Source organism: Ambystoma mexicanum, chromosome 5p (assembly GCF_040938575.1).
Source record: "Ambystoma mexicanum isolate Mex_15411 chromosome 5p, UKY_AmexF1_1, whole genome shotgun sequence".
Lineage (NCBI taxonomy): Eukaryota > Metazoa > Chordata > Amphibia > Caudata > Ambystomatidae > Ambystoma > Ambystoma mexicanum.
Genome location: NC_090930.1, coordinates 408,358,180 through 408,371,849, shown reverse-complemented (window position 1 = coordinate 408,371,849; position 13,670 = coordinate 408,358,180). Strand labels below are relative to the sequence as shown.

Below are 13,670 nucleotides of genomic sequence, written 5' to 3'. Positions count from 1 at the left end.
CGCTGGGGTGGGCCTATCAATCCTGCTGTCAGATCTATCCACCTTGGGGTTCATTACACAATTGAAATCCCCGCCCCAAATAACCACGCTTCCCACACACATACTAAGGTTGGTGCACAGAGTCCTGAAGTATGCCGCCGTGTTATGGTTAGGAGCATATGTATTCACGATGCATATCTCTTTATTCTCCAACAGCCCTCTCAATATAACCATCCTCCCGTCAGTTTCCGCCATTTCCTGCAGTAGCTGAAACGGGACATGAGGTGCCACCCAGACAAGCACTCCCCTAGCGTAAGCCGAGTACAACGAACCCAACGCAATCCCTTTCCATTTTTTCCCAACTAGCTCCAGCTTCTCCCGCGTCAAATGCGTCTCCTGTAACAATGCAACATCTATCTTTTGCCTTTTCAAATACAGCATGACCTTATTCCTCTTCATAGAACTGTTAAATCCGCTGACATTCCACGTCACTATCCTGAGATCTCCCATAGCGCTCTGATATCTTCCTCCCTCATTTCCAACCGAACCCACCCGGTCATGCTATGCAGATACAACCCTTCAACTCTTCCATGTAGGCTCATGTTTAAACTTAAACTCCCCAAAACTATGTACACCCCAAACTTCCCACCTCCCTTAAAACCCTTCCCCAACAACGCCCCCTCCAACTGTTGCCTAGCTCCATCCCTGGATCTCAGGCACCCCAACATCTAGCCCCGTCCAGCACAAACTTATGCTCAGGGCTCAGTAGGGTAAAGTGGCCACATAACTATTAGTATTTTGGGGGTGGGTTGCCTCCATCCTATTGCTCCTATTACCAAATGTATTACGCATTGTGTTAACCCTATGCAGCTTCCAATTACAATTTACCTACTATATTCCAGTCCATGACGGGCACAAGGCCCGAATGCTATCCAGTGTTCAACCAGTCTCGCTTCCCGGTATAATCCGGTACCCCCAATGTCCGTGGCCCCAGTTTTTCATCTGTCCTCTTCCTGCCGGTCACGGTCCACTTCTTGTTCCAGGCAGCCTTGCAGATCCAGCCACGTTACCACCTCCTCGGGAGTGTCAAAAAAGAGCGCTCTGCTCTTATGTAGCACCTTCAGCTTTGCTGAGTACAGGAGCATGTACTTGATGCCTGCTGCTCGCAGCCTCCTCTTGATGGCCACATGGCTGTATCTCAGTCTCTGCACCAGCATCGTATAATCCGGGTATGCTGTAATGTTGGCAGATGCTCTCTGTATTGTCCCACCTTTACGAAAATATTCCAGGATCTTCTCCCTAACTCTATAGTTCAAGATCCTCGTGATGATAGGTCGCGGCGGAGCCCCAGGTCGCGGTTTCCTCATCAAGGCTTGGTGCGCCCGCTCCACCGTGAATCCCTGCGAAAGCTTATCTGCTCCTATTTCTTGTAGGATCATGTTTTCCATGTAGTTTGTAGGGTCTTGACCCTACTCCCCATCCGGCAGGCCGACCACCATATGTTATTTCTCCTCGCTCTTCCCTCCGCTTCTTCCACCCGATTTTCGAGGTTAGCAACCTGCTGTTTGAGCACATGGACTTCCTTTGCATTAGTTGTGCTGACATCAGTATTGGTCTTTACGGCACTCTCCAGCCCACTTGTTCTCTCCGCCAGTCCCCTGACAACTTGCCGTAACAGGGTAAGTTCAGTCCCGACCGCATCGATTTTGCTCTCCAGGGCTGTCCGTAAGTCCGCCATTGCCGCGCCCCACTTGGTGCTCAGCTCCGATATAGCCTCCAGGATTTGGTGCTTATCTCCTTCTGGGGCTTCTTCAGCAGTAGTCGTGGACGCGCTCCGCTCCGATGTTGTGGGGGTGCTCTGCGCTTTTGCGAAGACCTCCATTGTGGGTTGTTTGGTCTTGGTTCTCAGACTTTTCACCAACATGATGCAACCTTGCCCACGTGTCTGGCTCCGGCCCTGTGCCGCTTAGTTCGAGTCGTTGGAGTCTCTGTATATCAACTTACACCAATTGTTACACATGGAGTTCTTATTCAGGTGGATCGTAACTTTCCGCGTCACAATTACCTCTCAGTGTCCGTGCCCGTTATCAGCAGGGTGCTGTCTTCAGGATCTCGGGTGCTTCTTCATGATCTTAGCACCTATCGAAGGCCGATGGTACATACAAGATGCATATACTCATTTGCTGCGTCCCAACCCTTACGAGGCCGCTTCACGGTCCACAAGTGTAATCCTTTGTTCAGGATCGGTCGCCATTTTGTTTCAGGCATACAGGTCTCAGTGCCACTTATTGTGTCCGTATTTGCTCATCCACACCTCGGTGCGGCTTCGCGGATGTAATCCCTGCGTGCTCGACGCTTCCAACTTATTGTGGGAACGCTGTCGTTCTTCTTGTACGTTTCGTGTATACATCGTCCTGGTCTAGTGGAAGCACCAAGAACGTGCCGCCTATCTCATGGCCCTCTGGCTCAACGCTGTGTACATCTTCTCGCACTATTCGTGGGCTTCTCTCCGGTAGTCGGCCACTCACAGTTACATCCACGCTGCACGCCTGCAATCCATTCACTGCCCGCCTGGCACCCGATTTCAAGTGCCGCCGGGGGTCCCTTTGTGTTGGCAAGCTGCCATCTTAGTATCAATTGCGCCGCTCCCGGATCAGGACACAAAGTGGCCTAATTTAATCTGCTGTGTCCACTTTCTCTCGCCGATGCGCTCATCTGCTGCCTGAAGTATGCACCCAGATACAGTATCTTTTTTTCCGCTGGGATCAGCCGTCAACACATGCGTTTTGCTTCTAATCAATAAGTCGGATCACGGAGCTCCAAGGAATCGCAGCCTACTCCATGGCTGCTTGGCCACGCCCCCTGTGATTTAATAAATATATGTATTGTTAATTTGTTTGGAACCCTCTGCCACAGGACTACCTTTGTGGTGCCTCAAGGAGAAAGGGAAAGTGTAGGTGAACAGATGGTTCACAGTCCCAGGTGATTCCGATCTGGCAAGTGCGGGGTTGGACCAAGCGAGACGAGCAAGCATTCTTGGGTTTGGAATGTGGCAAGGGTTGAGGAAAGAGCCTGACTAGAAGTTCCAAAGCAGGTGGCACAAGATCAAGAGCCACATATTTGAGCCTAGCGGCTTGCAAAGCCATAAAGGCCAGAGGGCTTAGCACTAGTGCTGCGTTAGGGTTTTAGAAAAGGCTCAGAGTTCAACAGGACCAGGGATAACGGAAAGGGTCGAATGGCAGCTCTTTACTGTGTATGTTGCACGGGAGGGTCAGTACAGTGAATCTCTCTCTAGGAGGAAGTCTTGTTTGAAGAGCCAGATGTTAAATGTTTTCAAGAATCTAAGGAAAATGTCCTCACTCTGCAATTGAACGTGGAGCTCGCTGCTCAGGGTGGCGCCATTTGATGCCATCTTTCCATCTTTCTGCCACCCATTCAATTCTTTCTTGGGTATTAAGGGTCATGCTTGCTGATCTGAGGTTCCTTGCTAGACGTACTGCTTGATAGTTTGGTAAAGGCACGCCAGTCTTTTTTCCAGAAGGTACAATGGAATACACAGGGATTTAAAGATGTGCTGCTTGAAAGGGAGCCAGTAAAGAACTTAAAGAGCTGTACCCCCTGGTCTCTAGGTTTCAGGCCCAGGACCATTTTAGCTATGTTTTTATGGTTGAGGATGTCTCCCGAGAAAACTCAAGCAGAGGGTATTGCAGCAGTCTACCTGGGCTTGGACCATTCCAGTTCGTCATGTTTTAAGTACCACCACAGAGCAATAAATGGCCAAGTGGGGCTATTGCTTTCCTGTTTTCGGCTGGGCTATTAGTTATGTTATATTGATTTAGACTGCTACCACCAAGGGCAGTCTCCAGGCGCTCACGTGGATCTGCAAGAAAGAGGACAGGGTTGGTTGGTGAGGCAAGAGTGATGGGATACGTCCAGAACCAGGGGAAACTGGTGTCTGTGTGTGTTGGCTTGCAGATGGTTGGTTGCGTGCACTGTTTTTTTGTGTCCGTATGAGTGTGGTCCTATGCCTGGGTTATTTCTATGTGACTGTTTGTTATGAAGGGGTGTGTCTGTGTGTTATGCGTAGATTGGATGGTATTTCAGGTTGTGCTCACTGGCTTGTTGCATCCCTATGGGTAAGGTCCAATGTCCTGGTTTGTTGTTGTAAACTTGTGTTTCTTGTGTTGAGTATGTTTTAGTGTATAGGTTGGCTAGCCCAGTGGTCATGTATAGTGTGCAGTGGTGTTTTGCAGGAAGCAGCAGCGGGGTGGTTAGTATAATGGCTACTCTCTAAATTCTTCTATGTGGTTAATATACAAAATTCTATATAGTGATACGCATAGTTAATTTCATAGTCTATCTAAATGTGATACTTGGCCAATCTTCACAAATGTATCTAAAAGTTCTGCATTGCTAATCTTCACAAGTCTATCTAAATATGCTGCATGGCTAAACTTCCCAATCTATCTAAATGTGACGCGTGGGTGGTCCTTGCAATTGCAAAGTGCAGACTGTGGCTACATGACCCAATTGGGATAACAGCAGATAATTGCTACCTTCCACAATAAGGCTAAAAGCAGACGTTGGCTAGCTGGCGCAATTGGGCTAATTGCATGTAGGCATATGATATTAGTTAATAGGAGAGGTGAGATTTTACACAAATAGGCAAAGTGCGAGAAATTATTGTCTAACACAAATGGGCTATAAGTGAGGTGAGGCTATGCTACACAATTAGGATAAATGAAAAACATGGATACCTTAGACAGATATGCTATATTTAAAATAGGTAATAAGAGTGGTGGGGGTTTTAATGGAGTACAGTTGTGGCTGTACTCCTGCCCACACTTTTACTTTACTTTATTTCACTTGTAAAGTGTGCCAATAAACCCATAGGCATGAGGGCACATACAAAACAAAACAACATAAAACATGAAAGTGACACATGCCAGAATGGGAATTCACATAGATAAAAAAAACACAAGAATGGCATCTAACAACATTAAATGGCAATGGACTAAAAAAGGAGCAGTTTAAACAAAGAAAGGAGCAAATACAAAAAGTACCATGTACCACAGGACATTACAATATCAGATCACAATTCGATTGTCCTCTGGGGAAATATTTACAGCGTCTTAGACAGGTAGGGTGCTACCCCCAGAGCTCACTAAGACACAGTCGCTATTAGATTGAGTGCACCAGTCATTAAGGTCCAATCTGCGTAGAATCAACAAATCAGAACGATGGACAGCGCCCGGTCCTGTTCTCTGATGTAGATAGGCGAGTACTTTATTGCGTAATGCTTGTTTCGACTCTTTACCTTCCGTTTTTGGGATATTAGTAATAACAGTTTCCTTTTATCCATGATGAAATCATGAGTGTTCTGGTCATTTATTTTGGGCAATTGTGACTTTAGGGATTGCAAATTCCACAGAGAAACTGTCTTACATTTATCGAACACCACTAAAGGTAATTTCACTGCTTGTTGACCAGACACAGGTACCAAAGGGGATAGAGATGTATCCTGTGTTTTGCCTTTGAGACATACATTAGAAGACTTTGCTTCCTCATTAATAACGGAAATTGGCCCCTTGGCCATTGTGGATTCCACAATAGGGAATATAGTTTGTGCGACAATATCTCTCGACTCCTTTTGCAAGTTAACTTGGCAGGCAAAATCCGATTTAATTGGTTGTAGCAAGGCCGAATGACTAGGGAGCATCCCTGACTGAGGGACCGTACTCACTTACCACAATTACCTTATCAGTTTCTGCTGATTAACTTCAGCAGGCTTCCCATGGGCAAACACAGAGTGGAGCTGCTTCTTCCGGAGCTGCCCTTTGCCTTGGGGCCCTCCCTGGGTGGTGTGTCTGAAAAAGGATTTGCTAAGGCCAATCAAGGAAGGTTCCTTCTGCAAGGAACTGGCCAATCCTAATGCAGCCTCTTCCTCTACTGCACCCACCTAGGCCCTTTGCACGGCCCTGACTGCTTATTTCACTGCCAAAACACATGACATCCTGTCCTCTCTCTCCCCCGCACCTTTGCCTGCACCCACATCTCTTGGGCCACCCTCTTCTCTCCTCCCTCTCCCCTGTCACACCTTAGGATGTCTCTAGACAAGTCCAGTCCATGAAAGTCTCCTCCAAATAGGTTGACCCATGCCCTCCTAAAACCATAAAGGACAGCATTGATTCTCTCGCTCCAGCCTTGGCCCACCTCTGCAACCTCTCTTTCGTAACTGGAGTTTTCCCAACTTCTCTCAAGTACACTCTTGTGCACCCTCTGCTAAAAGAAAACTCTGCTGACCCTTTTATTCCGGCATACTATTGCCCTATCTCTATCACTCTGTTCCTGGGTGAACTACTGGAGAAATTGGCTATCTCTCAATTTACCCTCCACACTGAATCTGTTGGTTGTCTCCATGACCATCAATCTGGCTTTAGAGCATCCAGTCACGGAAACTGCTCTTCTGAACACCCATGAAGACATGCTCTCAAATCTTGACTCTAACTCTCCCTCTGTCCTCATTCTTCTTGATCTCTCATCTGTCTTCGACATGGTAAACCACAACATCCTGATCTCCTGTCTCTGTAATACCCTGGGCATCACAGATCGGGCCCTGGCGTGGCTTGCCTCCTTTCTCTATGACCGTCCTTCCCAGGTGGCACTTGGGTCCTTTCTCTCTTCTATCACTCTCTCTACTTTTGGTGTCTCTCAGGGATCTAACCTATCCCCTTGGTTCTTTAATGTCTACATGTTCCCTCTGGCCTACAGGATCTCTACCTTCACCACTAACTGTCAGTGTTATGCGGATGACAGGCAGCTCTCTTTCAGGCTACCCTCTGCCTCTTCCTCCTCCTCGCTCATTCCTGACTGTCTTTCCGCAATTCAGTCTTCGTATGCTGCTAATGATTGCTGCCTCAGTGCCAGTAAGACAGAGATCGAATTCATTGGGAGCATCGCTCCCGCTTTCCCAATTTCTCACTGGCCAGCCTCCCTTTGCCCTGCGCCCCCACCTGCTAGCAAGGCAAACAATCTGGGGGTCATTTTCAACACCATTCTCTCCTCTTCTCACATCTCAGACATCTCCAAAAAGTCCCAGTACCAGCTGCACCTCCTCAGAGGTATTCTACCTTTTCTCACTTTCCCCCAAAGGTTCACCATCTCCAGAGCCCTGGTCTCTAGGATTGACTACTGCAATAGCCTCTTTCTCAATCTTCTACTTCCTCTCTCTGTTCGCTAAAACCCATCCAGAACAGAACTGCAAGACTTATCCTTGGCCTCAAGCCCAGAGACTGCATCTCGCCGGTGCTGAAATCCCTCCACTGACTTGCCATGGCTGCTAGAATCAAGTTCAAGACCCTCTGCACTACCCAAAATGCTCTTTTCCTAAACACTCTCCTCCAACTCTTTGCGGATTAGCTGTTTTTCCAAGCACAGATTTGGGGGTAGATATTTATCCTTTGCAGATGCCTCCCTCTGGAACAGCTCCCTGCCTCTCTCTGCCTTGAGTCAGAGCTCCTTAAGTTCTCGAAACTCCTCAAGACCTTCTTCTTCTCTTCCTCTTACCCTCTCCCCTGCTAACCTCATCTCTTTTTCTCTCCTTCCTCACTCCTCCTTCTCTTCCCTAACTCTGTTCAGCTTTTGCTGACTGGTCGCCTGGTTCACCTCCAGAGCCTCACAGGTCCCAGGCTCCGCACTTTGTACTTGGCTCCGGGCCTCTGAACTATGTTCAGCATTACTGCACTTTCAGCATAGGTTCCATGAGAGGGGTAACCTCCCTGCACTTATCACAGGGCCCTGTTGGACTGGGCGCACTTGTCCCCCCCCCCCGCACTTCCGTCTGTGCACTTGCATGACCTGAATTTACTAGGCCTAGTAAGTTCTGTCCTGTCCCACTTTGTCTACCCTCCCAAGTTTGGTTGTGCCTGAAACACTTAATGCTCTTGCACTAGGAGAAATGCCATCAGGCCTAGTACGCTAGTTAATTTTTTGTTGGATCATTCAGAAACCTCAATGCCTAATAATGACCACTGTTTTCCTTTGCTCTCTTCCCGCCTTAAAGTGCAGTTCATTTGTGTATAAGCTGTACAAATAAACAATTACAATCTGGCGCATAGGAGGGTGGGAGAGGGGGTTCTGGGAGCAAGGACTAAACAGAAAACAGGCATGGGGAAGCAACAGAGGGTAGAGAAACACAAATGCAGCAAAATGGCTTACACAAAACGAAATACAAATGGGAAAAAACACGAAAAACGGATGGGAAAGGATTGCAGAGCGGGCCACTACCTCTGTTGCAAGCTAAAAAGGCTTGCACGGGTGACGAGGGGCAGTGGACCTCTATGCTGCTAATTGGGCATCAGGGGAGACAATCAAATCCCCTAACTAGCTTGGGAGGACCAGGAATGATCTGGTCCTCACGCACCCACCGCCATCAGACAGCGGCAAAACTTGCAGAAGTATCACCAAGCGCTGGGGCTCTGTTAGTAATATTTTAATGATTAGGAAAATTATAAATGACCTAGGTTAGCAGATCATATTCTAAGCACACAGCAACCAACATAAATCCTTTGACAAACCGTGAACTATTTGCAAGCATTCAACTTCGATACCTGAATTTCACTTCATTGAATAGAAAAGACTCTTTATGGACCCTGCAACACTCTAAGTATATGTGGCCAGAGAATTGCCAGCCACAATACAATGGCCATTAATGTTGAAAGGAATCCTTTCTTTTATCACTGTAAATCATCATGTTAGCCACCATTGGGAGATGACACTAGTTGCATGTGATGACCATGATGGGATCTACAGTGGTGGAACTCTTGGGTTTTCCATCCTCTTGTGTTACTCTCTCTGGATACACACCAGATTGTAGTAACTATCATGGTTTCTATCTCAAAGTCTGCCCAGTCTCTGGTACTGAGCTCAGTTTCAAAGCATGCAACAGTTTGAACACACACACTTTCTGATACTGAAAACTCTCCCCCTTGAGGAAGGTAGCTACCCATTGTATTTATTCTAATTTCATCGACACTTTGGGATTGGCCTCTGTTTCCCAGACGGCACCATACCATCTGCATCACATTCCTTCCTCGAGTGGGGCAAGGTCAATGTTCTTGTTTCTGTGACGCTTTGGGGTGCTTGCTGTCTGTAGGGTGGTTGCCGGACAGCAGTGCGTTGCTAGAATGTTGAAGTGTGGTTGGTTTAAGCAGGGTATCCTTCATACTTGGATTGAGTGTGGTCACCCTTCTTTCCGATTCTGTTTCTGTTTGGGCTTGAGGGGTGGCAGAGTGCGGAGTTGATTGTCCTTCTCTCATGTGGGAAGGGCGTTGGTTGGCATGCAAGGACCTCTTTTTCCTGCCAGATGGCAGCTACTGAATCACTGTATCACACTGGACGTACTCTGTTTATCCAGCCCACGGTTGCATTGTTCTTTCTATTGTTTCTGTGGCACTTCGGCAATAAATGTTTTTGTCCAGAATGCAGCTTGGTGGTCCACTTTGGCTCGTGCTCGCTCCACTTTCCAGAGGCCTCCGTCCTGGGCCTCTCGTAGGTGTGCGCGTCGCAGTATCAACCCCTGCAATGCTGGTTTATGTGTAACGAAAAGGAGACCATGTATTAAATAAAATTGCACTTGTGCACATATCAATAACATGATTGCTTTTCACTTTCAGAGCGACATTATGGACAAGGCCAGCTTTGTTCTTGTTTTCTGTCGGATGTCATTCGGAACCCCTCATTGGAATGTATCAATGTTGCTGATAGTTACCCCCTACAATTCTAGGTATATCAGTTAGGCCGGAAGATATGAAGGCCAAAAAGATAGATGCTTGAGATGCAATTCAATTTAATGTTTAAGTCATTTGCATGACGATTTACATTTGGTACTTACCCTTTATCCTTTGCACTAACGCCTTTCAGTCATAGCAGAAGTAGTTGTTGAGGCTACTTTAATGTTTTGTGTCTCAGGATTCGACAATCTGCCCCCCCCCCCAATATCTGTATTCCTGACATGGTGGTGTGCTTCCTAAATTCCAATATATAGGCAAGAGTACACCAGGGGCCAGATTACAGAAACGCTGCACTGGTGCAAGTGCAAGGTTGCACGGTATTAGCACTAGGGCACAGTTTGCCCTAGTTTTAAAAACAATGGGGCACATTAGAAAACTTTTGCACCATGATTAGTGCAGTTTGGCAGGGTATAAGTACCAGGGCAAAAATAGTTCCAGTGCAAAAAAGATACATTTTTAATGCAGTTTTTTTTGCCAGGGCAAAGTTTGCCCTAGTGCTAATGCCATTTCGTATTAGCACTAGGGCAATATTTGCCCGGTTGCAATAATGCAGTGAAAATCTATCTTTTTTGCCCAAGGGCAATTTTTGTCCTGGTGCCTACAACCTGACAAACTGCACTTGACATGGTGCAATAGTTTGCTAATGTGTCCCATTGTTTTTAAAAACAGGGCAAACTTTGCCCTAGTGCTAATACCGTGCAAACTTTGCCCCTGCACCAATGCAAAGTTTCTGTAATCTAGCTGCAAATGTCTTATATTTTAGAATTGTCCTCACTCTTTTTGACATGCATAGAGAAAGGGAGCAGTATGAAGGCATCCGAGACATGGCGGCGGCTCCCTTATTAATATATGGACTATCTGACTGCATTGTAAGCAAAGCTCATTCTCGGGCTTTAATGGCGGCTGTGTACACTGCTCTTGAGAACTCGATATGGCCTGCTTTGCTAATAAAAACTAGAAGTAATTGTTTATGAAAATGCTTGGCATGCTCTTCTTAAAAACTGTGAGCTTGTTAGCCCACCATTACATTTCATGTTTAATTTGCCTTTGCCATTATGAAATGGGACCAACCCTCTGCATGTTGGTTTTAACCTTGCTGCAAGGTAGCAGGCCTACCCAAACTGATAGGCTTCCACCCCGCTTCTTGTGAACAATGCAACTTAAGCTGCTTCTCAGCCATCATCGGTGGGGTGAGCGCATGACCCTAGTCAGTGCAAGCTTGGGCCCTGCATCTGAATAACGTCAAGAATGTTTGAGCTCATACAGTATCTCTTTTCAAGTTGAACAGGCATTCCAATGTAGTCAACACATAATTGGACTGTCGTCCCTCGGCAAATGGTCACTCATACTTAGATCTGCACCTCCCACTCCGCACACAGATGAACGCACACACAATGATGCTGCAGTGTCAGTCATGCACAAATGTGTGATTATAATGGGGTTCCAACTGGGGATTAAGGGACAGCCCCCTCCCTCCCCCACATTGGAAAGCTCCATGGTGAAGGCAACTGAAGCTTTTTGGGCAGACTGGCATTTTTCTAGCCATTTCGTGCCTCTACAAAATCCGTGAAGGTGTGGGGGGAGCAGTAAAATGTCCAGACCACTCCTCCAACGCCTACCGCAGTCTCGGTGCTGGGCTGCTCATCTTTCACACAGTCTCTTGGTTTTGGCAGCTCTTTCATTAGCAGCTGAAGCAAACTTCACAGATTGTATTAGCCGCTCTTTTCTCAGCTCCTGTTAAGCATTTTTTTATTGTTTTCTGTGCAAAAAACTGTGCTCTTGTTTGTGAGAGTTAACCTTTTCAAGCACATCATGCATCACAACAAGCTACAGACATGTCAAACAAGGACTGCAAGCAGGAGATCTTATCACTTCTAAGCCTTGAAAGTGGCACAAAACCTGGGCCAATTTATAGAGATCTCAAATTGTCCAATGACAGATGTGAACTGGTCAACCATTAATGACTTATAGGGCAACTTAAAACTACATTCAGGCAATTGCCGTTATTGTTTTTTTAATGTGTAAGCAGTGAAACAGCCAGGACTTTCAGTATAGGATTTGATAGTTCGGTTTTAGCACATGTGGGGATATGAGAATGCAAGCCTTACTCCAAAGCATAGAAAATAGATTCTTTAGAAGTATCTTGGGTCTCCTGCATCAGCTCCTGCACATTTGCTACATAGCAGACCTTGGTTTATCTATATGGCCCCTGGAAGACTTGCTGCAAAGGAGCCCCTGTCTTCTCCTGGCTCTCTATGTCAGTCAACATGCACGCAGGCATTAATGAGTAATGTTTTAATATGCACCTAAACTCCTGGTATGCCCTCGAATGAGAGAGCCAAACAAGAATTGGAAGTATAAAGGACATCCATTGGCTTAAGAATTCAGACGGGATCCAAAATAATGATATGATATGATAGGTTATTTAGAACGCGCTTAATACCCAGAGGTTTCTAAGTGCGGACCCGGGATCGAACCTGTGTTGCTCCTTGTCTTGCTTCCAAGGCGAGCACCTGGCCCTTTGAGCTTTCCTCCCGAGAGGAATGCGAAGCGTGTGGTGTAGCTAGAGGACTTTATCAAATACATGTATGAGTTACTGATTCCTTTTGACTGTGCTTGTGTTCTAGTAAGCCATCTAGCCCAGAGAGTGGATTATTATCTTGGTATAATACCATGATAGAAAGAGTACGCATAACTCAATTGTGATCTACTCCAGAGAGAAATGGCTATGACGGGCAGATGGAATAGATTTGATGGAATGTCTTTGCCCTTTGTTCCTGGAAACAACTGTGACGCTGTGCACTTTCATGTCTTTTGTAAAGTGGATCGCAATAGAAGGGCGAGAAAGTCGAAAACATTATTAATAACGGAAACTCACAAAAAGACAGAAGAAAAAAAAGCGTATGGCATATTTCACCAAATTTAGTGTTATGGTGGTTAATCAATAAAGGCAGAATGTTTTCCTGTAAAAATTTATGTATGTAATATGATTCGAGAATGTAGCTATTCTCGAACCATTCTTCGATGTGAGGTTGTCCTGGTAGCCTTGGGCTCCGGGGGCTCTCGTATTAAACCTCATACAAACATAATTATATCTCCTCATCATTTTATTACAATTGACAACGAGGAGCTTTTTGAATTGAGCCCCCAGAGTTTGTCCAGCACCTCGGGTTGGACTGGAAAGCTGCGCAGCTGCACTACCTGGCATTGGACACGTACCGGGATATTGAAGGACTGTCACGGAAGCAGCTTGAGGAATTTGCTGCCTGAGCGGTGTCCACGGAGAGTGAGCGAGGTGAGCCGGCAATATATAAATAAAGGGAAAAGGAGAACATTGCAGATCCGTATGACGCGAGCGCACAGCGTTTTATGAAACCCTAACGGCCTAACTGGACCCTAAAGCGTGCTATTGCGTGGTGGCCATCTTGGGGACACTGCTGCAGTGTTATGCGTAACCATAACAACCAGATTACGGAGCGTGTGAATACACGCATCCGTACACACATCTGCTGGCAAACCGAAAGGCATTGAACTTCGTGCCCAACAAAAAAAAAGTGTAAATGAAACAAGCACCACTCGTAACATGATAACAGTGAATGACATAGCATGAACGAATACAAGCAGTGAAATACTAGAGTACAGAGAGTGAACTTTACGTGAACTGCACAGAGAGATAAAAACAAGCGAGGACAAGGCTGTTACTGAATACATAAAAGGGACTATATGTATACAGAATGCAGTGCATGTGAACTGGGACCTACATCCAAATTGACACCATAATAAAGTGCCACATTTGCAAACTTTTCAAGCCAACCGAAATAAGAAAGTAAAGCAGCACCACACTATGTAACCGGTATAAAAAGGTAGAAGAAAAAAGAAAAAAGAAAGAAAAGAGAGGAC

The 13,670-nt window shown here is 46.2% G+C and overlaps 1 protein-coding gene across 3 annotated transcripts in view; it reads left to right on the top strand.

Annotated features, from left to right (window-relative positions):
* Window positions 1-13,670, top strand: part of MCF2 (MCF.2 cell line derived transforming sequence) — a 1,935,885-nt gene that overhangs the window by 1,156,156 nt on the left and 766,059 nt on the right. The window lies entirely within an intron of this gene.